The following is a 26,976-nucleotide window of genomic DNA, read 5'->3' on the forward strand; positions in this document are numbered from 1 at the left end:
CCCTTCACCACCGGCGCACTGTAGCTGCAGTGTGTACCATCCACAGGATGCACTGCAGCAACTCGCCAAGGCTTCTTCGACAGCACCTCCAAAACCCGCGACCTCTACCACCTAGAAGGACAAGGGCAGCAGGTACATGGGAACAACACCACCTGCACGTTCCCCTCCAACTCACGCACCATCCCGACTTGGAAATATATTATAGTTCCTTCATCGTCGCTGGGTCAAAATCCTGGAACTCCCTTCCTAACAGCACTGTGGGAGAACCTTCACCACACGGACTGCAGCGGTTCAAGAAGGCGGCTCACCGCCACCTTCTCAATGGCAATTGGGGATGGGCAATAAATGCCGGCCTCGCCAGCGATGCCCACATCCCATGAACGAATTTTTAAAAAATTTAAAAGGAGGTGCAGGTGCAGTGAGGTCTGGTGGTTTAGGTACAGAAATTTTTGACGGTGACAGGACAATTTGTGAAGGCTGTTAAAAAATGATACAGGATCCTTGGTTTTCTAAACAGAGGCGAGAGTCCAAAAGCAAGAAAGTTTTAATAAATATATGTATACATAAGTTGATGAAAAATATATTCCTCTCAAAAACAAGAACAAACTAGCCAATAATGAAAAACCATCGATGAATAAAGAGGTAAGGGTAAAATTGAAACTAATGAAAAAGGCAAAACCTAAATACATGGACCATAAAGAAAAGGGTGACAGGAGGAAATATGAAGAGATTAGGAAAGAAGTCAAAAACACAATCCAGAAGCCAATGAGGAACTATGAAATTATATTATCAAAGAATAAAAAAAGAAATAATAAAGTATTCTACAGATACATAATTAACAAAAGAAAAATCAGAATAGAAGTAAGGCCATAAAGGGATGCACAAGCTCACAGGTAATGACAGCAAAATGGCAGAAAATTGAATAGTTACTTTACCTCAGTATTTACCAGGGAGACTAACATGGCGGGTATGGCATTAGAAGAAGAGATCAAAAAAGATATGAAAATATTTAAGATAGAAAGGGGGAGATAATTGATAAACTAATCAAACTTAGAGAGGATAAAACCGCGCATCCGCGAGTATTAAAATAAGTTGGGGAGGAGATAGCAGAGGCACTATTGCATATATATAAAAATTCATTAGAAAAGGGAATAGTGCCAGAGGACTGATGGACAGCTAATGTTATTCCTATATTTAAAAAGGGAGAGAGAACAAGTCCAGGGAACTATAGACCAGCTAGATTAACGTCGGTGATAGGAAAGATAATGGAATCTTTACTCAAAGATGTAATAGAAAAATATCTAGAGAACGAAAATATAATAAAGAATAGTCAGCACGGATTTCAGAAGGGAAATTCATGCATGACCAATCTTATTTAATTGTTTGAAGAAATAACAGAAAGGGTAGACAAGGGTAATGCAATAGATGTAATATATTTTGATTTTGAAAAGGCCTTCGATAAGGTACTGCATTGCAGACTCATGGCTAAGGTCAGAGCGTGTGGAGTCAGGGGTCAGGTAGCAGAATGGATAGCGAAATGGTTACAAAACAGAAAACAGGGATTAAGGGTAACTACTCAGACTGGTAAAAGGAGAGAAGTGGTGTTCCACAGGGATCGGTGATGGGACCACCGTTGCTCACAATTTACATTCACAATTTGGATTCGGGAATCAGAAATACAATTTCAAAATTTGTGGACAATACCAAATTGGGGGGTGTAGTTCAAAGAAAAGAAGAATGCGTCAAAATGCAACTGGACATTAATAAACTTGCAGAATGGACATGTAATTGGCAAATGAATTTCAATATAGACAAGTGTGAGGTGGTGCATTTTAGTAGGAAGAATAAGGAGGCCACATACTGCAAGGATAATAAGAATCTAAATGGGATAGAGGAGCAAAGGGATCTAGGGGTTCAGATACACAAATCACTAAAAGTAGCGACACAGGTTGATAAGGCCATAAAAAAAGGCAAACCAAGCACTGGGATTTGTAGAGGGATAGAATTGAAGAGTAGGGAAGTTATGTTAAACTTGTATAGAACCTTGGTAAGGCCACATTTGGAGTACTGTTCACAGTTCTGGTCACCATATTATTGAAAAAGTATCGAGGCGTTGGAGAGGGTGCGAAAAAGATTTGCAAGGATGAGACCAGAATTGAGAGGATACACTTATCAGGAAAGGCTAAACAGTCTGGGGCTCTTTACTCTAGAAAAGAGGAGGTCTGATGGAGGTCTTTAAGATTATGAAAGGGTTTGATAGGATAGTCGTAGACAAAATGTTTCCACTTGTGGGGGAATCTAAAACTAAAAGTCAAAAATATAAAAGTCACTAATAAATCCAATAGGGAATTCGGGAGAAACTTCTTTACCCAAAGAGTGGTAAGAATGTGGAACCCGCTACCACGAGGAGTAGTTGAGGTGAATAGCATAGATAGATTTAAGGGGAAGCTAGATATGGACATGGAATAGAAGGATCTGCTGATAGGGTTAGATGAAGTAGAGAGGGAGGAGGCTCGCATGGAGCATAAACGTCGGCATAGACCAGTTGGGCCGAATGGCCTGTTTCTGTGCTGTAGTTTTGATGTAACTCTATCTAAACATTTATAAATCATTGGTTAAGCCCCAGCTAGAGTATTGCATCCAATTCTGGGCAGCACTCTTTAGGAGGGCCTTAGAGAGTCTGCAGAGGAGATTTACTAGAATGGTGCCAGGGATGAGGGTTTCAGTTATGTGGAGAGACTGGAGAAGCTGGGATTGTTCTCCTTAGAGCAGAGAAGGTTAAGGGGAGATTTAATAGAGTTGTTCAAAATTATGGAAGGTTTTGACAGAATAAATAACGAGTGGCAGAAGGGTCAGTAACCAAAGATTTAAGATAATTGGCAAAATAACCAGAGGCGAGATGAGAAGAATTTTTTTTACGCAGCAAGTTGTTATGATCTGGAATGTGCTGCCTGAAAGGGCGGTGGAAGCAGATTCGATAACAACTTTCAAAGGGGAATTGGATAAATACTTGAAGGGGAAAAAATTGTAGGACTATGTGGAAAGGACAGGGGAGTGGGACTAATTGGATCGCTCTATCAAAGAGCCAGCACAGGCACAATGGGCCGAATGGCATTCTGTGCTGTATCAGTCTATGATTCTATGATTCTTTGATAAAGTATAGTTTTCCAGCAGCCTTAATTATTCCAAAATATTATACTTCTTGGAATAAACGGACTGAGCGCGGACTTGACAGGGTTTGGCAGCAGATTAAAAGGCAGCAGCAATCATTCTTCAGTTATCTTAACTTTAATTAGGCTACAAACATTATATATGTCATAAAAACTATAGAATTAGACTTGCATTGTGTCAAAAGGCTATCCCTGCATAACGTGCTTCATGACTGAAGTCACACATGGCTCTAATTAAGTGTGAATAATTAAGAACAGAGTGCACTAAGGAAGAATTTAGTGTCATATAATGCGCTGCAGAGATAATGGCTGCTGCATCTGGAGTCTCCTCTCACACGTCATGGCTCAGCAGGGAAAATAAAACTGCAGCAATTTCTTGAGAGAAACAGCTGTGAGGGGAAGTTGTTTTTTTCCAGATAAGTTGTGAAGGAACTGCAGTGTGATAGTGAGGCATGTTATGTAGAATGAGATAGAATGTACAGCACAGAGACAGGCCATTCGGCCCAACAGGTCCATGCCGTGTTTATGCTCCACTCGAGCCTCCTCCCTCCCTTCTTCATCTAACCCTATCAACATATCCTTCTATTCCTTTCTTCCTCATGTGTTTATCTCTCCTCCCCTTAAATGCATCTATACCACTCGCCTCAACTATTCCATGTGGTAGAGAGTTCCACATTCTCACTGGGTGCAGAAATGTGCCACATGATACTTATGGTTTGTGATGTAGTAAAGATTATTCCACCACGTAATTACGACAGTCAGGAATAACTGGATGAGAGGAACAGGTTCTCGATACACTAACCTGGCCCGCCCCCATCACCCAACCCCCCCCTACTCCATTCTGTCTGATCCCCCCCCCCTTACTCAGCTCTGTGCCCCATCCCCCTCGCACCCGAAGCTGGACAAACCTCCGTCCCCCCATCCACTTGCTCCACTCCTTGCTCTCTTCCCTCCCCAGTTGTGCTCTGCTTCCTGGTCCCCATATAGAGCTGTACGGAATAAGAGCGTACCATGATGGCATCTGCACTCTAGATCCATGAACCCCCAACAGCAATGCCACAGGACATCAGTTAATAAATAACAGTAGAGCATGGCACTATTTCAAACGAGGAAACCTTTCTCCTCTCCATAAATTTTTAGAATTAAAGAGGAGATGATTCAGCTTAGCATGTCTGTACTGGCTCTCTAAAAGATCTATCCACTTATCTCATTCTCCTACCCTTTCCTTGTAATCATTTGCATTTTTGTTTCTTAAATATAAAAGAAAGAACAATTTCATATAGCGCCTTTCAAGACCTCAGAATGTCCCACAGTGCTTAACAGCGAATTAAGTACTTTTGAAGTGTAGTCACTGCTGTAATGCAGGAAACACAGCAGCCAATTTGCACACAGCAAGGTCCCACAAACAGCAATGAGATAATCACCAGATAATCTGATCAGTGATGTTGGTTGAGGGATAAATATTGGCCAGGATATTTATCTAGATCCCTTTTAAAATCTATTATAAATCCTGCTTCCACTGTTTCTGCTAAACCATTCCACATCCTTGTAACCCTTTGCGCAAAAAAAAATTCTCTTAACCTCTCCCTTTGTTCTATTGTTGATGATCTGAAATTTATTCCCTCTAATTACCAACTCTCTGACCAGTGAAAATACTTTTGAACAGCTGAATCAGATCTACTCTTTACATTCTATTGAAAAGAGCACCAATTCCTCTCGTCTCTCCATATTATTAAAGCTTCTTATTACAGAAGGTTTACTAGAGCACAGAAAAAATATATATTTGGTCGTAGCCTTCAAATATGGTGGTGCGGTTTAATTTACAAATTGTTGGAAGTATTGTCCTTTTTGTCATTAAACAACACTGCATCGAGTTGTCAGAACATGTGGCACAGAGAATAGCTGAGGCAGAGACCATTGTTTCGGTTCACGGTTTCACAGTGAAGTTTAGCATAACCACTGTATTTTAAATTGGCAATTATAAATTTTTCAACCCTGCTAACTTCCCACATAGGAAAAAACGCAACACTCTTTTACTTACCAATGGGACTGTATCGTGGACGAGAGAAGCTCATATAAGACAGCAGTGACCCAGTTCCAACGGAATTCTAATTCTACTGAGTTGGTGCATAAAGCAACGACATACTTGGGCCATTAAGGGTGTTCCCTGGAGTGTTTTTTAGCTGAAGCAATTGTCTTGTTGCCTGACAGCAAGAGCTCAGTACTGGTAAAATTACCAACATAAGGGAGCTGACTGGAAACAGACCAGTGGATGGCCCTTTTGTGTACCAGGGCTTGTCATCTGAGGCCATGTCTATGAGGGGTTAGCTGCAGTGATTCACTGAAATATAATTTCTTTAGTGAAAGCAAATACCTTTATCTTTCTTTGCCCGATTAACAATCGTCCATTCAATCAGGAGAGTGCAACGCTACCATTTTAATGAAGCATAAACAGAAAATGCTGGAAACGCACAGCTCTGGCCCCGATTTTAACAGGAGAGGGAGAGGAGAGCGGGAATGGTTCACGGGAATTCCGAAGTGGGAGGGGCGCCCGGAAAAAACAGAGACTTCCAGGCCCGGCCCGATTTTAACTCCCAGGTCTCATTTCCGTACATTTGCTCCCGCCCGATCCCGGCCAGATTCGCTACCCAACCCGGTGGGCGGGAGCGGGAATTCGGGGCGGTAGGAGGCCGCTGCCGGAGACATGCGGGAACAGCTGACGGCAGTCAGGTAAGTAGTTAGGGGCGGGGGTGTTTGGGGGGGGGCCGATCGCGATCGGGGGAGGGGGCGGAGGAGGGACCAAGGGAGGCCCGAGGTTTGTTTATGGGGCTCAGAGGAGACCTCCTGCTCCTCCTGGCCCACAAGGACACCTGACAGGAGAGAAGCCATCGCCGCTCCCCACTCCCCCGCTCAGGTCTCCGACTAAAATTGCCGTCGATTGACGATGACGTTATGGGGACCCGATCTGTATATTTAAAGCAGGACCCCGGCTCGCTCATCTGCTAAAAAAGAGCAGGTTAACATCGGGAGACGGTGGGATCACGGGGGTAAGTCGCTGCCCTCATTTTAACAGTTCCCCCGCCCGGTTTCCACCAGGCAGTGTTGGGGGGAGGGGGTGGGGGTGGGGTTGAGGAGTTAAAATCGGGCCCGGCTGGTCAGTCATCAACTCTGGACATAACAGACAAGTTAACATTGCTGGCGTGAAGCCTTCATCAAAACTGAAAAATAAGAGATGGACAGACAGGCGTATTAATTTTGAATCCGCACCCAAAATGTTAACTTGCCTATTATCTCCACAGAGGCTGACTGGCCTGCTGAGTGCTCCTGACATTCTAACTTAATAACAGTTTCCTGTAAAGCTGTAATGATACAAAGATAATTGTCAGGGGACAAAGACCCAGTAAATACAGACAGAAAGTTAAGAAATAGAGAATAAATAATTCAGTCCATTTCAAATCTGTCAAGCGGCAGGTTGTGGTCCCGGTAGTATTTAATACCACCACATATAATTAGTTTCCTCAATTCCTTAAGGAGTAACAGTTCAGTGAAAGAGAAGCTTTGGATTTTAGTTACAGGGTATCTTTATCTCAAGGGGGCTGGAATGCAAAGGGGTGAAAGTTATGCTACAGGTGTCAGGCATGGCTTAGTGGGAACACGCTCCCATTCTGAATCCGAAGGCTGTGGGTTCTAGCCCCACTCCCAGTGCTGGAGCACAAAATCTCCTGTGCCGGTACTGAGGGAGTGCTGCGCTGCCTGGAGGTTCCGTCTTTCAGATAAGACGTTAAACTGAGGCCCCGTCTGCCCTCCCAGGTGGATGTGAAAGATCCCATGGTGCTATTTCGAAGGAGAGCGGGGGAATTCTCCCCAGTGTCCCTCGTGAGTTGAATAGCGGACATTTGTTTTCTGCATAGAGGAAGGGAGAACTCAGGAGAAGTCGTGACATGCCAACCACCTTGGTGTTCTAGATGCTCAAGTCCAATATTGCATGTTGGTGTCACTTGCCGCAAATGGGCCTCACAGCTCGGACTTGGGTCTGAGACGTGGACTGGGGAAAGCCTACCCATTGCCACACCAGGAGTCTTGAAACATGAAGGAGAACTGCTTGGACACACAGTTTAGATGACACAAGCTCAAATTGCTTTGGGACTTTGTTGATGTTGAAAAAACACATGAGAAAGTCCAGGGTGTCCCTTCAGCCCATTGCAGAGCGATCACTAAAAACCATGTCCAAGCTGAAGGTGGCATCTACCAGAATCCTCAAGTACCAATATTTAATCAACAATTAGGACAGGACACCTTTGTATCTTTCAATAAATTGTAGCATTGTGATGATTCCCTCTTGACTATACTGGATGTTCAGGTCTGACCACCAACATAACGGGGGTAAATATCTTTGGAGCTTGTCCCGCTCCACCACCGTAACCTAATTGCAAGTCCGCCACACTTCCGCCAAAGTTATGACAGTGGAGCGGGAGAAGTTATGAGGAAATTCACTTCCAATAACATCTGCCAAAGGAAATGTTACAACCTTTTCCCCTTTCAGAGATGTCAGCAGAAGACTGTCCCTTATCAGTGCCATCAAACACATCATTGATAAAGACGTTAAATAGGAGAAGTTCTTTTTCAGGACAGATAGCGTATCAAGTCTATAATCCGTTCTCAAACACATCTAGAAGCTGCAGTGCACATTCCAGATAAGATTCCAAGATTCAGCTGTGTACTCACATCATTTCTGACTTCTTCAAGGCTGTAGATTGAAAACTTTGCAAAAAATCAGTGGTAGCAATGCTATCAGCAGTTTCCCCTGAGCCTTGTAGCATTTCACCATCTTGTAGAAAGCTACACCTGCCCCATGCCTTCCTCACAAGGATTCAGCTGTTCTTTTCAATTACACTACAGGCCCTCAATGTATCTATCTGCCTCAGTGGTTCAAAGCACCACTTTAACAGCCTCACTGTGGCCCTTTGTGTCAGATGCCGACTCAATATAATACACTGGTGTAATGGGGTGAAACGTTTCCTTCTGTGTCGTAAAATTCCCTGATTCTCTCCGGTCCCTAAAGACGCTGTTACAGGATTCTTGAAAAGCATTGAATTCTTAGTCACTGGCACTAGCCTTTTGATTGTGATTGATGGCAAAAGAACCAGAGGGCGTGATAAAGAGGATTTTTTTTTTTTTTTACGCAGCGAGTTGTTGTGATCTGGAATGCACTGCCTGACAGGGCGGTGGAAGCAGATTCAATAATAACTTACAAAAGGGAATTGGATAAATACTTGAAGGGGAAACATTTGCAGGAAAAGAGCAGGGGGAGCGGGACTAATTGGATAGCTCTTTTAGAGAGCTGGCACAGGCACGAGGGGCCAAATGACCTCCTTCTGTGCTGTATCATTCTATGATTATATGTTAAGCAACAGAAACGTGACTTAGGATCACTTTTTGTGTAATTCTGCACCTTTACAAGATAAATGTAAACCAGTGAATTTCTTTATCTCACTCATCATTCTCTAGCCGCGCTGCATTATTATCTACCTTTGCAGCTGCCATTGATCGCTATGGAGAGGTTTCAAGTATCTCTTTAGAGGCCTTTTGCTTTGGCCTCGGAATTGCTCCCCTTGCAGCTACTTTAATTGGATTCTGCTTCGTGGATGAGTGGCCAGCAGGGTCTAGTTTGCTGATGACTTTGCTGAAGAGGCAAGAAAAACCATTGGCTGTAACATCCGCCTTTGAGTCTGGCCCTTTCAGTAGTCTTGTCGACCCGGTCCCAGGCTTCAAGATTCCCTGATGGCTGAGTGTCTTGGCAAATCACTCAGAAATCAGAGGTTATCAGACGCTGAGACTGAACGGTTATCATTGTGAGCATCTAGGCCAAGACGGTCAACAGCTACCCTTTCACAGGCGGTTGCTACTGGCCAACGATCTACGGTTTCCCAGCAACGTCAAACCAAGTGAGTAGAAAACAACGAATATGCCAAGTTATTCACAACTACAGGATCACTCGTTCTGCCACTCTGGACCCCACGTAATTGATGAATCCTGGGAAAAAAAAATCAGGGAACACTGATATCACAGGGGAAACTATAAAACACTGAAGTGTCAGCTTAGATCGTGTGCTTAAATCACTGGACTGGAACTTTGGGCTCAGAACCAATAGTGCTGCCACTGAACCAAGGCTCCCACTTTAATGACTGGCTCCTTGCAACCAGTATATTCTTAAAGTAGGGCTAATCATTAGGGATTGCGCTATTTTTTGTATTGCTATAACTCCCATTCCCTAGTGATTCTGCAGTAGACGTATATATGCATACTTAATCCAATATTACAAGTATACTGTAGACCCAACACTTGTATACCATACCTCCACTGGGATCACAGTGTCTGGGACTGGGTCATCGGGGAGCCCCTCTCAGTCAGGATGGGTGCCCAGGGAATGTCAGAGACCAGGCCATTAGAGATGGCTGATGAGAGTAACGAGAGTGCAACCTACAGAAAAGCAACACCCCTGAATGATGGGAGTTCGCTCCAGCACACACACAGAAGCTACCAGCCACCATCGAGTGTGTCGTGCAAAGGCACTTGTGAGCATAAGATCCAGACCTGCCTTTGAATCTGCCTTATTAACACAATCGATTCATAACCATTTTGCAGTCAGCACTGCGTTCAAGCCAGGGGCTTGGTTACCTACATTAACAACTTACATTTATATAATGCCTTTAATGTAGTAAAAACGTCTCAAGGCGCTTCACAGGAGCGATTATCGGACTAAATTTGACATCGAGCCACATAAGGAGATATTTGGACAGGTGGCCAAAAGCTTGGTCAAAGAGGTAGGTTTGAAGGTCATAGAAATAGAAACACAAAGACTTAGCAATAAAGCCATATGGGTAGGTATAATACTATCTTTATGTGCACTTACATTACAGAACTGATTGAAGAAGCCTAAAGCTCCTGGTTCAATGGAAATTGTCCCATTTATATGGTGCTGTGAATTTCACAGTGTGCTAATCTGAGTGCAGGTGAGCACGCTTGTGCAGATGAGCATGCATGTGCAGGCAATCACACTTATGCAGGTGATCACACTTGTGCAGGTGAGCAGCTTGTGCAAGTGAGCATGCTTGTGCAAGTGAGCATGCTTGTGCAAGTGAGCATGCTTGTGCAGGTGAGCATATTTGTGCAGGTAAGCATGCTTGTGCAGGTGGTCACACTTGTGCAAGTGAGCATGCTTGTGCAAGTGAGCATGCTTGTGCAGGTGATCACACTTGTGCAAGTGATCACACTTGTGCAAGTGAGCATGTTTGTGCAGGTGATCACGCTTGTGCAAGTGATCACACTTGCGCAGGTGAGCCTGCTTGTGCAAGTGAGCATGTTTGTACAGGTAAGCATGCTTGTGCAGGTGATCACACTTGTGCAAGTGAGCATGTTTGTGCAGGTAAGCATGATTGTGCAGGTGATCACACTTGTGCAAGTGAGCATGTTTGTACAGGTAAGCATGCTTGTGCAGGTGATCACACTTGTGCAAGTGAACATGTTTGTGCAGGTAAGCATGATTGTGCAGGTGATCACACTTGTGCAAGTGAGCATGTTTGTGCAGGTGATCACGCTTGTGCAAGTGATAACACTTGTGCAAGTGAGCATGTTTGTGCAGGTAAGCATGATTGTGCAGGTGATCACACTTGTGCAAGTGATCACACTTGTGCAAGTGAACATGTTTGTGCAGGTAAGCATGATTGTGCAGGTGATCACACTTGTGCAAGTGAGCATGTTTGTGCAGGTGATCACGCTTGTGCAAGTGATCACACTTGTGCAGGTGAGCACGCTTGTGCAGGTGAGCCTGCTTGTGCAGTTCGATGAAAAGTTCCAATTTTCGACTTTGCTAAATGTGCCACATTCCACCGTTAGAAAGAAAGACTTGCATTTATACCTTACCTTTCACATCCCCAGGACCTCACAACGTGCTACTTTTGAAGTATGGTTACCGTTGCTACGTATACGAACGTACAGCCATTTTGCACACACCAAGGTCCTACAAATGGCGAGAAGATGAATGAACAATGAGTCTGTTTGGGTGGGGTTGGTTGAGGGATGAATGGTTGCCAGGATACCTGAAGAAATCCACGCATTTCTTCAACTGGGCAGCATGGGATCTTTTGCATCCAACTCCACAGGCTGACAAGGCCTCGGTTTAACATCTCACCCAACAACGCAGCATTAGACCGTCAGTGCTGCACTAGACTATCAGCCTGGATTACGTGCTGAAGCCTCAGAGTGGGGTTTGAATCCACAACCAACGTAACTGCAGAGGGAAGTCGCCCTTAGTTTCTTTGCGTAGAGTGTGGTTCGAATGCCTAATTCTCTGCCACAAACCATTATTGAACCAGAGTCCGTGAATATTGTTAAAAAGAGAATTAGTTACCTGTTTGATAAAGAGGGATAGTAAAAGAGTATGAGGAGGAGCGAGCAGGAGAGAGGGATTAAACTAAATAGCTCATATGGAGGAAAACAGTAGTGCAGACTTGGAGGCCTGAGTGGCCTGTTTCTGTGCTGTAACATTCTATGAGTCTGTGGTTGCTTAATTGGTGCTGCAGAGAGAGCTGAATATGGAGGCTAGTAAAACCCCTAACTATTACATATACTGAGCTTACAATTCACGTAACTCTTTTACTGGTAAGGTTACATTATAAATTTAAACTGAGAAGTACTGCAGTTGATCTTCATAAATGTACCTTTACCACAATGGACGACATAGAAACAAAAACGATCTTTAATATTATGATAGGTGGCTTGTAACGGAGCATTTCGAGCATTATTTTGAAAGTCATGGCAGAAGATGAGAGCAGAACGGAATAGGTAGATTGTGCCTTGGGGATCGTAGTTTGAATCCGATGAAAAATGGGAATTGCACAGATGGATGAAATGTGCGAGCCACATTTCTGAATAAAACGTGAATTGAGATGTGATGTGAGCAGTGTAATCCAACCACTAGGACTGATTCCGGTGAATATATAAAACTATATCAGAGTCTAAAATACACAGTCACAAATATCTAAAATATGTTAAAAAAAATTGTACGGGGTAATTAAAGCTGCTGATTATTTATGCCTGAAATTTATAAACAAGTTGCTGAATTGTGGACTGCAGTGTATTGTTAATCCTTTACATACGACTCATCTGCAGCTGAAACCCTCAACCATGCCTTTGTTACCTCTAGACTTTACTATTCCAATGTTCTCCTGGCCGGCCTCCCACCTTCCACCCTCCGTAAACTTGAGCTCATCCAAAACTCTGCTGCCCCGTATCCCAACTCGCACCAAGTCCAGTTCACCCATCACCCCTGTGCTCGCTGACCTACATTGCCTCCAGTTCCTGCGACGCCTCGATTTTAAAATTCTCATCCTTGCTTTCAAATCCCTCCATGGCCTCGCCCCTCCCTATCTCTGTAACCTCCACCAGCCCTACAACCCTCCGAGATCTCCGCGCTCATCCAATTCATGCCTCTTGCACATCCACCATTTTAATCGCTCCACCATTGGCGGCCGTGCCTTCAGCTGCCTAGGCCCTAAGCTCTGGAATTCCCTCTCTAAACCTCTCTGCCTCTCGACCTCTCTCTTCTCCTTTAAGATGCTCCTTTGGCCGAGCTTTAGGTCACCTGTCCTAAAATCTCCTTATGTGGCTCGGTGTCAAATTTTGTTTGATAATCGCTCCTGTGAAGCGCCTTGGGACGTTTTACCACATTGAAGGCACTATATAAATGCAAGTTGTTGTTGTTGTTGTTGTTTGAAATCAATGCGTTCATAACTTCAGAGCCTTAGTGATGTTTTTCATTTACTTTAAGGCTTTCCCTCTTTATTCGTTGTGTGCTCCCAGTGTAGTCACTGTTGTAATGTAGGAAAGACAGCAGCCAATCTGCACACAAGAAGTTCCTTCAAACAGCAACGTGGATAAAGGGGATCCTGTGGATGTGGTGTACTTGGATTTCCAGAAGGCTTTTGACAAGCTGCAACATCAAAGGCTACGACACAAAATAAGATGTCTTTCGTTCCCCTCCTAGGACACTGCCCCGAAGAACTCCTGCAGCAATGTCCTGGGGCTGAGATGATTGGCCTCCAACAACCACTAACATCTTCCTTTGTGCTAGGTATGACTCCAGCCACTGGAGAGTTTTCCCCCTGATTCCCAATGACTTCAATTTTACCAGGGCTCCTTGGTGCCACACTCGGTCAAATGCTGCCTTGATGTCAAGGGCAGTCACTCTCACCTCACCTCTGGAATTCAGCTCTTTTGTCCATGTTTGGACCAACGCTGTAATGAGGTCTGGAGCCGAGTGGTCCTGGCGGAACCCAAACTGAGCATCGGTGAGCAGGTTATTGGTGAGTAAGTGCCGCTTGATAGCACTGTCGACGACACCTTCCATCACTTTGCTGATGATTGAGAGTAGACTGATGGGGCGGTAATTGGCCGGATTGGATTTGTCCTGCTTTTTGTGGACAGGACATACCTGGGCAATTTTCCACATTGTCGGGTGGATGCCTGTGTTGTAGCTGTAATGGAACAGCTTGGCTAGAGGCGCAGCTAGTTCTGGAGCCAGCTTCTCCTGCAAGAAAGCGGGACGTGTGTCTGGGTGATGTGCCTATCATGGTTGAATAGCTGCCAGTGTGTGTGTCCTGTGAGTTGTGGGTGGGCGGCTTGCAAGGGTGGTAATGTGTAAGGGTGAGAGGGTTGAGTATTGATGGAAAGAGTTTGTTGGTACGTGGGTGATGGGGGTTGTGGTGCATGGAACAATGGATGTGGCTAGTGGTGTAGTTGTTAGGAGATGGCACTTGACAGTTGACCTCACTCATCTTCACCACTCATGTCAAAGCATTGAACTTCCTGTTCTGCATCCATGTTCATGATGCTGTGAGCCTGGCATTGACTTCATCCCCTACTGCCTCCCACTGCCTTTTGAGTGTATGTCTGGAGGGACTCTTGCTCCCCCCACCCCCCGCGGATAAAGGATGTCCATCCTTCAGTCCACCTCTTGCACCAAGGCCTCTGGTGCATCAGCAGAGAACCTTGCTGTATAGACTCTCAGATCGGCAGATTGGTGAGGTCTAGCATGCAGATTGGAGGATGTAGGATTTAGTGGTGCGCAAGCTTTATTTAATGTTTTAACATAACTCATCAGTTTGTAAAAATAGGGATAGGACCTGCATCTGTGCTTTACGTGTGCAATGTCTGATCTCCATTCAGACTCCGTGCAGACAGCAGACTGTTATATCCAGCAAATATAACAGGTACCTTTAATCTTTAATTGATTTCTAACAGACAGCCTGCCTTTAAGAGATTGGAGCTTCCCCCTGCTGGTGGAAAGTGCGAATTGCATGGAATCCTCGTTCAACGCTGATTTCCAACGCAGATTGCAGGTAAGTCCTCAGGCCTGACAAAAATCTCGTCCTGCGTACGCCGGGACCATTGGGCACGGGGAATAGTGCTGCTCCTGCCCAAAAACAGGCCCTATTCAATTTTTCCCTCACAGAGTCTGCAAAGGGATATAGACAGGTTAAGTGAGTGGGCAAAAATTTGGCAGATGGAGTATAATGTGGGAAAATGTGAATTTGTCCACTTTGGCAGGAGGAATAGAAAAGCAGTATATTATTTAAATAGAGAGAGATTACAGAACTCTGAGGTACAGAGGGATCTGGGTGTCCTAGTACATGAATTACAAAAAGTTAGTATGCAGGTACAGCAAGTGATTAGGAAGGCAAATGGAACGTTGTCATTTATTGCAAGGGGAATGGAATATAAAAGTAGAGATGTTTTGCTACAGTTGTACAGGGCATTGGTGAGACCACATCTCGAATACTGTGTGCAGTTGAGGTCTCCTTATTTAAGAAAGGACATAATTGCTTTGGAGGCGGTTCAGAGAAGGTCCACTCGACTGATTCCTGGGAAGAGTGGGTTATCTTATGAGGAAAGGTTGGACAAGTTGGGCCTGTATACATTGGAGTTTAGACGAATGAGAGTTGATCTTATTGAAACATATAAGATCCTGAGCGGACTTGAAGGGGTAGATGCTGAGGGGATGTTTCCCCTTGTGGGAGAGACTAGAACTGGGGGCCACAGTTTAAAAATAAGGGGTCTCCCATTTGAGATGGAGATGAAGAGAATTTTTTTCTCTCAGAGGGTCGTGAGTCTGTGGAACTCCCTTCCCCAGAGAGCGGGGGAGGCAGGGTCATTGAATATTTTTAAGGCTGAGTTAGACAGATTCCTGATTAACAAGGGAGTCAAAGGTTATAGTAGGTAGACGGGAAAGTAGGGTTGAGGTCAGATCAGCCATGATCTTATCAAATGGCAGAGCATGTTCGAGGGGCCGAATGGCCTACTCCTGCCCTTGATTCGTATGTTCGTATGTTCGTAATGACCAGAAAATCTGTTTTTTGTGATGCCGGTTGAGGAATAAATATTTGCCAGGACAGTGTGGGGGGGAACTCCCCTACTCTTCAAATGGTGCCGTGGGATCTTTTACAAGTGCCTGAGAAAGCAGACGGGGCCTCGGTTTAATGTCTCAACAACAACAACAACTTGCATTTATATAGCGCCTTTAATGTAATAAAACATAGAAAGGTGCTTCACAGGACGATCATCAAACATTTGGCACTGAGCAACATAATGAGATATTAGGGCAGGTGACCAAAAGCTTGGTCAAAGAGGTAGGTTTTAAGGAACGTCTTAAAAGAGGAGAGAGAGAGTTAGGGAGGGAATTCCAGAGCTTAGGGCCGAGGCAGCTGAAGGCACGGCAGTGGTAGAGCGATTAAAATCGGGGATGCGCAAGAGGCCAGAATTGTTGGAGCGCAGAGATCTCGGAGGGTTGTACGGCTGGAGGAGGTTGCAGAGGTAGTGAGGGGTGAGGCCATGGAAGGATTTGAAAACAATGTAGGTCAGCGAGCACAATGGGTGATGGGTGAACAGGACTTGGTGCGAGATAGGATAAGGGAAGCAGGGTTTTGGATGAACTCAAGTTTATGAAGGGTGGAAGATGGGAGGCCAGCCAGGAGAGCATTGGAATAGTCAAGTCTAGAGGTAACAAAGGCATAGATGAGGGTTTCAGCAGCAGATGAACTGAAGCAGGGGCAGAAACGGGCGATGTTACGGAGGTGGAAGTAGGCGGTCTTGGTGTTGGAGCGGATATGTGGTTGGAAGCTCATCTTAGGGTCAAATAGGACGCCAAGGTTATGAACAGTGTGGTTCAGCCTCAGTCAATGGCCAGCAAGAGAGATGGAGTCAGTGGCTAAGGAATGGAGTTCGTGGCAGGGACCAATGACAAGGGCTTTGGTCTTCCCAATAAAGTTGAAAGTTCAAAGAGTTTCAAGGTTAAAATTACACACATTTTGTTTCTTAAATAACAAAACTTACAGTTTTTGAGGCTGCTGAAATATCAATACTCGGATCTTGTAAGATGTTGAATGGTTTTATTTACCACCAGTTACTAAAGGGGCATTGTACACAGCGAAAATTATGACATAACACAAATACATGGTGACTATTGGAGTGGAAAATATCATTGCTAATAACTTTCACTTTGCTAAGAAGGTCACTCAGTCTTGATTCCTCCAGAGAAGATTGAATGTGTATCTTAGACTTTTTATACAAAAGATTTCAAAACACCGATATCCAATTCACAAAAGGATTTCCTTCCTATTGATTCCCTTGAAAGTCCCTCAATAATCACACCACACAGTTTTATCATTTTGGTGCAACATCCAGGATATTTTAAACAAATATAGTCAAAGTAGGTGAGAATGATTCATACCACAGAAATATATATTTTTTTTACAGAATCACAAAAGATTATTTCACAACGCTGAATGAATTATTACTGAAACATGGCTTTAATTCGGAGGAACAGGTTAAGATACTCAACATGCAACGACAAGAAAGGTGGATTTCACTCACTTTTTTTTTATCCAAGTTTTCATCGCCACATATCCCAAAATTCGGGAATATGCAGTTCATTGAATTTTCTGACTATTTAAATTAATCAGGGAGTGCGAAATAGGAAAAAGATTCCTTGATGTATTTAGACACAGAAATATATAGGAGATGCGATTTTACCCAGGCCTGGAAATGGCACCATTCCAAATTCATTTTCATCAGGCTTGCAGACAGATGTGAAAATGAGGTTTTATTACCATCAAGTTCGATGTGACTGCAGCGGACACTGGAGAAAGAGGGGGCGGGGAGAGGAGGTGATTGACAGCTGCTGGGTTTGTTAAGTAAAAGGACCCCTTGCTTTGCAAATTTTTTACTACGATTTTAATCATTTTTTAAAAATCTGGCCTCGATTTGTCAGCAACTGGGGACCGATTAATGAATTTTATTACATCTAAAATGATTAGAATTCACTGCTTCTTCGTAAATGAACTAAGATACTCCTGAGATTCCATCACATTGCATTACAAACAGCATCAAAGATATTATTCACTGGAGTAAAAAGAAAGCTGACCCCTTCAAATGTTTTGTGCTATTAGTTCCTAGTGCTTGCACAGTGATTAAAATACACTGCTACTGAGACCATCCCTTTGGTACTTCGCAATACCATGGCCTGAATAAAGAATAAAAATCGACAGCCAAAGTCTGCATAAATCGCAACAGCGCAGTCTAAATCTAACTTCACTCAAAGCTATTCAATATTGTGCTTGATTTTGTGTAACTTTTTTTTTGTAATTATTCATGTATTTGTAATATTTAAAGATAATTTCATGTTTTGTCGCAGGGTATGGGGAACTTTTTAAAAATTAATTCTCGGAATATGGACATCGCTGGCAAGGTCGGCATTTATTGCCCATCCTTAATTGCCCTTGAGAAGGTGGTGGTGAGCCGCCTTCTTGAATCTCTGCAGTCTGTGTGGTGAAGGTGCTCCCACAGTGCTGTTAGGAAGGGAGTTCCAGAATTTTGACCCAGCGACGATGAAGGAACGGCCGATATATGTCTAAGTTGGGGTGGGGTGTAACTCGGAGGGGAACTTTGAGGTGATGGTGTTGTTCCCATGCACCTGCTGCCCTTGTCCTTCTAGGTGGTGGAGGTTGTGGGTTTGGGAGGTGCTGTCGAAGAAGCCTTGGCGAGTTGCTGCAGTGCATCCTGTGGATGGTACACACTGCAGTCACGGTGCACCAGTGGCGAAGGGAGTGAATGTTTAAGGTGGTGGATGGGGTGCCAATCAAGCGGACTGCTTTGTCCTGGATGGTGTCGAGCTTCTTGAGTGTTGTTGGAGCTGCATATGTACAGGCAAGTGGAGAGTATTCCATCACACTCCTGACTTGTGCCTTGTAGGTGGTGAAGAGGCTTTGAGGAGTCAGGCGGTCAGCCACTCGCCATAGAATACCCAGGCCTTGAACTTGCATTATAGCTATTGTACAGTTAGTACAAAATGTCTCATTGTTGAACAGTATGATAAATGTAGAATCTTTTTTGCTGATTGTATGATACCGAGAGGTGTATTTCATTGCAGTAAAAGTATGTGAACTTTGAATAAAATATCCTTTTATTATCATGTCAGAAGATCAAATCAAATATTTTATTTTCCAATAAAAGCCCCAATGTATCTATATCAATATCTAATCTTAGAAAATGTTGCACATAGTGCGCTCGTCTTGGAACTTAGCGTGGGAGGGGATTCGGGTGTTGGAGTTTTGGAAAACTTGGAGTTGATGCAGAATAGAGGATGGGAGAGCAGCAAGGGGAACATTGGAGTAGTTGAATATAGAGGAGACAAAGGCATAGACAAAGGCCTGAACAACGGAGGGGATGAAATAGGGGCAGAGATGGGCAATGTTTCAAATGCAAAAATAAGCGCACTTGGTAGATAGGATGTCGGGTTAAATCTCAGCTCTGTTTGAACAGATGCTAAGGTTACAAAAGGTTTGGTTCAGTCTGAGTGAGGACGGGGAACAGGATGAAATCAGTGGCAAGTGGGCAGGGTTTGTGACAAGGCTGAAAACAATGACTTCAGCCTTCTCACTCTCCCTACTCCAACTCTGCATCTCCCTGTCGCCAACCCCAGGCTTTGCATTGCTTCATCCCTCACCCCACACTTATCATCTCCCAGTCCCCCACTCCATTTCACACTTACACATTGTTAGTCTTTCACTCCGTTCTCCACTTTCTGTTTGCCTCAGCTCTTAACCACATCTTCCCATCACTGTGGAAACCTCTCACAATGTACCACTTCAACCCCTACTGTACCCATAAGCAACCCCATGAAAAAACCCATTAGCAATAATATATTACAAAGGTGATATATAAGCACCCTATCATAACTCTATAGTAACATAATAATGTTTTGGGCAGGAGAAGGTTATTGATGAATCTAGTCAATCATTTCCTCGATGTGATTCTAGGAGTAATAGTCCTGCATCCCATTAGGTAATAGGAATTTATCCAATTCTTCCTGTAACACTTTTATGTTATATTTCTGTGACAAACTTACTCATAGTCAAATTTATGCAAGTAAGTTAATTTATAAATTACTGCTACAAACTTCTTGCGATTGATTGGTGATACACAAATGTATCTATTTCACCTCTGTAAATTTCCTCCAGGTAATTGGATGATATGCTTATTTATGCTTTGGGATTCATACAAATATTAATTTGAAAAAAACAGCAGAAACTTTGTCAAGTGAACTTATCAAATGGCCCAAAAAGTCCAAATCCTCCCATCCACCACCTGTCTCAGTAACTGAAATGTCTAATGTCCAAATTAAAGTTTCAAATAACAAAGAAAAAAAATCAATAAAATGTCATATTTCACACTAAAATGACTAAACTTACCCAACTAATACCGGTATTAGAGGTTTCACTACAAGGCCTTGGCCCCTCTCAAAAGCCTGAGCTTGCAGTAGATATTTTTCAGCGGAACAGTGAATTTGTTGAATGAAGGCAAATCCTACAATCTGATCATGTGCTGCGTGCACAATTTGGCAGGATACATCAGCAGTATTTTTTGTCAGCCCAAATGGAAGACTGCGGGGTCACATTCCATCTCACTACTGTCCCATGTCCGCCTGTAAACAGGGCAATAGTGAGATGAAAATCATGGGGAGCAAATGTGGACCCACTGCTGGAGGTTCATCTATGCCAATTGTTTAGCTGGACCTCAATTTAAACTCTTTAAAATAACACTCACCTGATCTCATTTAAAACACTGCGAAGGTTTGAAGATATTTTGCTGGCAGTTTATAGTGGATTTTGCCTACTTAGATGAATTTAAAGTGCTGTAGCCTTCTAAAATCTAAAGGGCTTCTGGCAACTATGTTTTCTACATGGATGATCCTACTGGCTAGAGAAGAGCAGGGGAGCTCTCCTGATAACCTGGCCAACGTTTATCCCTTAACCAACATCACTAAAACTGATTAAATGATCATTTATCCAATTGCTGTTTTTGGGATCTTGCTGTGCACAAATTAGCCACCAAATTTCCCCACATTACAACAGTGACAACATTTCAAATGTATTTCATTGGTTGTGAGGTGCTGTGGGATGTCCCGAGGTCATGAAAGGTGCTATATCAATGCGAGTTCTTTCTTTGCATCTAACATGCTTCCATCGCACTGCTGATATCACCATCCAGATGTCACACACCAAATGTGACGTTTAATTACAAATGCAAAACAATTTTTAAAAAAAGAGAAAGAAAGCCAGTTATTGACACGCAGTCTGAAATTTACAAGCAATTTGCTGACAATTAACTAACTTGAGAAGTTTATAAGCAATTGCAGTTACCTGGTTCCCACAGGGAGCACTTGACCAGTTCCCAAACTGAGCAATACCACAGGAGCCCTGCTGAAATTATGAGTTGCGTCTGTTACTTTAAGAATCACACATGCAAATTTCTAGGTTACATTTTTTGCTAAGTATAAAAAAAGAGAAAGAAACAGGAAAATACCATCTCACTGAGCTCAGGATTAACCCCTGATGAATTACTGTCTAAATGATGGTCCATGCACTGCATGGAATAATGCTCCTGCCCTTAACATTTGATAGATACTACGTAATAGACATGCTAACAAAATTAAAGCCCATGGGATTAAAGGGACAATGGGAGCATGGATACAAAATTGGCTAGGGGACAGAAAGCAGAGAATAGAGGTGAACGTTTTTTTTTGACTGGAGGGAAATATGCAGTGGTGTTCCCCAGGGGTCAGTATTAGGACCACTGCTCTTTTTGATATATGTTAATGACCTGGACTTGGGTGTACAGGGTATAATTTAAAAGTTTGCAGATGGCATGAAACACGGAAATGTAGTAAACAATGTGGAGGATAATATCAGACTTCAGGAGGACATAGACAGACTGGAGAAATGAAATGAAATTAAATGACAGATGAAATTTAATGCAAAGAAGTGTGAAGTGATGCATTGTGGTAGGCAGAATGAGGAGAGGTAATATAAACTAAATGATACAATTTTAAAGGGGGTGCAGGAACAGAGAGACCTGGGGGTGCACATTCACAAATCTTTGAAAGTGGCAGGACAAGTAGAGAAGGCTGTTAAAAAGGCACATAGGATCCTGGGCTTTATTAATAGAGGCATAGAGTACAAAAGCAAGGAAGTTATGCAAAACCTTTATAAAACACTGATTAGGCCTCAGTTGGAGTATTGTGTTCAATTCTGGGCACCGCACTTTCGGAAGGATGTCAAGGCCTTGGAGAGGGTGAAAAAGAGATTTACTAGAATGGTACCAGGAATGAGGGACTTCAATTATGTGGAGAGACTGGAGAAGCTGGGATTGTTCTCCTAAGAACAGAGAAGGTTAAGGAGAGATTTGATAGAGGTATTCAAAATCATGAACAGTTTTGACAGCGTAAATAAGGAGAAACTATTTCCAGAAGAGTTGGTAATCAAAGGATACAGTTTTAAGGTGATTAGCAAAAGAGCCAGAGGCAACGAGGAAACATTTTTTTACGCACCGAGTTGTTACGATCTGGAACGTGCTGCCTGAAAGGGCGGTGGAAGCAGATTCAATAGTAACTTTCAAAAGGGAATTGGATAAATACTTGAAGAGAGGCTATTGGGAAAGAGCAGGGGAGTGGGGCTAATTGGATAGCTCTTTCAAAGAGCCTGCACAGGCATGATGGGCTGAATGGCCTCCTCGTGTGCTGTACCTACTATGATATTAACCCATCTGGTTCACTCGTGTCCTTACTCGACCTGGTCTATACATGACTCCAGTTCCACATCAATGTAGTTGACTCTTAACTGCCCTTTGAAGTGGCCTAACAAGCCACTCAGTTGTATCAAATCCATTAAAACATTTCATGAAGAAAGCCCACCACTACATCTCAGGGGCAACCAGGGATAGGCAATAGGTGCCGGCCTTGCTAGCGACGCGCACATCCCGAGAATGATAAAACAGTGTACCCACCAACTTACCATGAGGAGTCTCGTATATAAATTCTAGGATAAATTCAGTGAGGCTCCACACCCAGCAGAGAACCTCACTAGGCAGGAGTGTGGATCAGAGGTCGTTGCATCTGATGTGCCCAACTCCCAATTTCCAGTGTTTAGAATCTGTCACTTGTGAGCCGATCTTAACAAAAAAAATAAGAAATAAAGCCAGTTGTTGACCTGAAATTTACAAGCAATGCACTCACCCATATGTGTGTCAGATGCACTGACCTTCCTGTCTAACCCTCAGATCCATGTTTACGTTGAGCGAGGCTCCGTACCGGGAGTGTACAGTAAGAAAGAAGGAAATAAATTGCATTTACATAGCACCTTTCACGACCTCAGGATGTCCCAAAGTGCTTTTCAGCCAATGAAGTACTTTTGAAATGTCACTTTTGTAATGTAGCTCCGATGCATTGTCCTTCTGTTCCTCTCTATGGTACATCAAAGTCGGACAATTGTCAGCAGCCATGAAAGTACCAGTCTATAATGGCTCAGGCAAATTTGGCGAGGTAACAATGAACAATATTATTTCTGAAATCAAGAGTGCCAGTCGATTGATACTCGAAAAGAAAAGAAAGTACTTAGCATTTATATATCGCCTTTCACAACCTCAGGATGTTCCAAAGTGCTTTACAGCCAATGAAGTACAGTCACTGTTGTAATGTAGGAAACACGGCAGCCAATTTGCACACAGCAAGTTCCCTCAAACAGCAATGTGATAATGATCAGATAATCTGTTTTTTAGTGATGTTGGTTGAGGGATAAGTGTTAGTCAGGACAGAGCAGAGAACTCCCCTGCTCGTCTTTGAAATAGCGCCATGGGATCTTTTACACCCACCTGAGAGGGCACTCGGTTTAACATCTCATCCGAAAGACAGCAACTCCCTCACTACTGCATTGAAATGTCAACCTGGATGATGTGATCAAGTCTCTGGAGTAGGACTTGAACCCATGACCTTCATGATTCAGAGGTGAGAGTTCTACCCACTGAGCCACAGCATTGTAGAGTCTTGGTTCATTACCTCTGGAGCTGGTGAGTTAGCAGGGGTTTCTCGCAGCAGATTAATAAGCATAGCTGGGTATGACAGGGTAGATTTCGGAAGCAGTAAGCTTAATGGGCTGAATGTTTTTTCTCATTTCATTCTTATAGATTTAAGATCTAAGGGAAAATTGAGAACATTAAAGGAAGCCTCTGATTGTGTTAGAAAGCACTCTTGCACGGTTTATGATATTATTTGAATTTGTTGACTGTGTTACTCATCTTCCTACCCATCTATTATTTTCTTCATACCGCACTGTACTTCCATTGATTTTAGTTTTACGTGTACAATGTACAAAATTGCCTGTTGCAATTTTATGGAATGTCATGATGACTGTTTAGTGCTAAGGACAGGAGCTGCACTAACATCTTTCAATACAATAACACTGAACAAAATAACATTTAAACTAAACTGTTAAGGTTCATCTCCAGCCGTCAACTGTTGCCGACCCATTTTACCCTTCCACACAAAATGATTGGGCTGATTAGAAGCCACTTTGTGATAATTGTTCAACTCAGTTTCCTCCCCCCTCTCTCCTCCACTCCTGAAGCAAGTGAGTCGTGTTGGAGTACAGCTTCTTGGGCTGTTGCAGCCTTTCAGCACCTCACACATTCAGCTCTTGTTCATGTGTGATCCTGAACAGTGTTGAGGAAAGAAAGAAGGAAGTACTTGCATTTATATAGCGCCTTTCATAACCTCAGGACGTTCCGAAGTGCTTTTCAGCCAATGAAGTACTTTTTGAAGTGTAGTCACTGTTATAATGTAGGGAAATGCGGCAGCCAATTTGCGCACAGCAAGATCCCACAAACAGCAATGAGATAATGATCTGATCATCTGTTTTAGTCATGTTAATTGAGGGATAAATAAATTTAAACATAGGTGATATATGTGGTACCATAACTAGTTGCTTGTACCTTTACATCAGTAGAATACAATGCATGCTTGAAGTCAGTGTCGAACTCAGAATCAAAGAGCCACAGAGAGAAAAAAAAACGTGAACACTGGAAAGTGGAAGCAGTCAGAGAGGAGATGCTGGTCTCGACTGGTTGATACCTGTGTTAGTCAATCCTTTCTTCACTTCTGGTTCCCAGCTGAATTTGGCAAAGGAAAAAAAGAGCTGAGCCATTAAATGCGAATTCCCACATGAAGCAGAATGGGCAAGGTTTCAAGATGAAATTACAAAGACAAATTAGCTTGAATTAAGTGCAAGTTGGCACGTTGGGAAGGGGAGCATATTTATCCATCCAGCTGGCTATGGTCGAGGCTCGGGTAATTTTCAGGGCCACCGATTTATGCTAACTGAATTAATCAAATTATATTTGTATTACAATGGAATTCCAGAATTTTAATGTGTGTTTGGGAACAGCTTTCTGCATATTAGTCTACTTTTTCATGCAAATCAGTGGCTTTGCCCAGAATATACAGAGGGGTTGTTACAAGGGCCATAGGTTTATGGTGACAGAATATGTCAAATTCCACTTTTTGTTTCACTGCAAAGAAATGAACTTGCATTTATGTAGCGCCTTTCATGACCTCAGGTTGTCTCAAAGCGCTTTACAGCCAATGAAGTACTTTTGAAGTGTAGTCAGTGTTGTAATATAGGAAACGTGGAAGCTGATTTGCGCACAGCAAGATCCCACAAACAGTAATGTGATAATGAACAGATAATCTGTTTTAGGGATGTTGGTTGAGGGATAAATATTGACAACTCCCCTGCTCTTCTTCAAAGTAGTACCGAGGGATCTTTTATGTCCACCTGAGAGGGCAGACAGGGCCTCGGTTGAACATCTCATGGCACCTCTGACAGTGCAGGACTCCGGCAGTACTACACTGGAGTGTCAGCCTAGATTATGTGCTCAAGTCTCTGGAGTGGGAGCTTAGAACCCACGACCTTCTAACTCAGAGGTGAGACTACCACCCAGTGAGCCACAGCCTCCACTCTAGGAGTTATTGTGGTCCAGGAGTTTTAACCAGTGTTTTGGAAAGTGCACTCGCCATCCTATCCAAAAATCAAAAAATCGGTGGCCTTGGTAATGTCAGTTTTCTGTCAAGACATTGGAGTCTTGGAGGGAGAAGCAGATTCTTCTGTCACAGGTCCATCTAACATCAGTCATCAGCCAAACACCTGGCATGCACAAGCTAGATTAGAGTCTACAGAGCGAGGAATGAAAAATGTCTGTGAAATGATTTTTGACATTTATTAACTTGAATCACAGACTAAATCTCTCTAAAATAATGTGACCATAGAACCAGGGAATTTTGCAGCACAGAGAGAGGTCATTCGGCCCATCGTGTCTGTGCCGGCTCTTTGCTAGAAAAATCCAAATCTATTCCCATTGTCCCGCGCTCTCCTCATAATCCTATAACTTCCTCTATTTCAATTATTTATCCAATTTTCCCTTAAAAGATGCAACGATCTCTGCCTCAGCCATTCCCTGTGGCAAAGCATCCCATGCTCCAACAACCTGTGTAAAGAAATGTCTTCTAATCCCTCTCCTCACTCTCTTAGTGACAATCTTGAATTTGATGACCCATGTCTCTGACTCTCCAACAAGAGGAAGTGTTTTTTCCCCGTTCATTCTGTATTAATAGTTAATGTAGGGTAGCAATGAGGGAGTGGCAGGGACAGTATAAAGCCTCACATATTGAGTTCAATAAACACTGCTAGGTGAAGGTTAGAAGCAAATCTTTACACAGAGGATGTTGGAATTAGCTGCCAAAAACCATTGTTGAAGTAAAGTCCATAAATTCTCTTAAAAGGGAATTGACTACAAATGCTTGTAAAAGAGCAGAGAGCAGGAGAATGAGATTTGATTAGGTAGTTTATGGAGAAAAAGACCAACAGAGACGCAATGGGCTAAATGGACTGTTTCTATGCTGTAACATTCTACGATTGCATGGGGTAAGTTTTCAACTTGCCGCCCCCTGTGCAAAACTAGTGTTGCAGATCAGGTGCCCAATTTCCATTGACTACAGCCAACCTGCAATGCCAGTTTTACACTGAAAATCTATCTACATAATTCTACACTTTGAAGAGAGAATGACATTGAATGTACTCAATGCAGTTTGAGGATTTTACTTTATTTTTCAATTCCGTCGCATCATAGTAGGTACAGCACAGGAGAAGGCCAGTCGGCCCGTTGTGCCAGCTCTGTGATAGAGCTATCCATTTAGTCCCACTCCCCTGCCCTTTCCCCGTAGCCCTGTAATTTTTTTCCCTTCAAGTATTTATCCAATTCCCTTTTGAAAGTTATTATCGAATCTGCTTCCACCGCCCTTTCAGGCAGCGCATTCCAGATCATAACAACTCTCTGCGTAAAAAAATATTTCCTTGTATCGCCT

The sequence above is a fragment of the Heptranchias perlo genome, chromosome 15 (genome assembly GCF_035084215.1).
Source record: "Heptranchias perlo isolate sHepPer1 chromosome 15, sHepPer1.hap1, whole genome shotgun sequence".
Classification (NCBI taxonomy): domain Eukaryota; kingdom Metazoa; phylum Chordata; class Chondrichthyes; order Hexanchiformes; family Hexanchidae; genus Heptranchias; species Heptranchias perlo.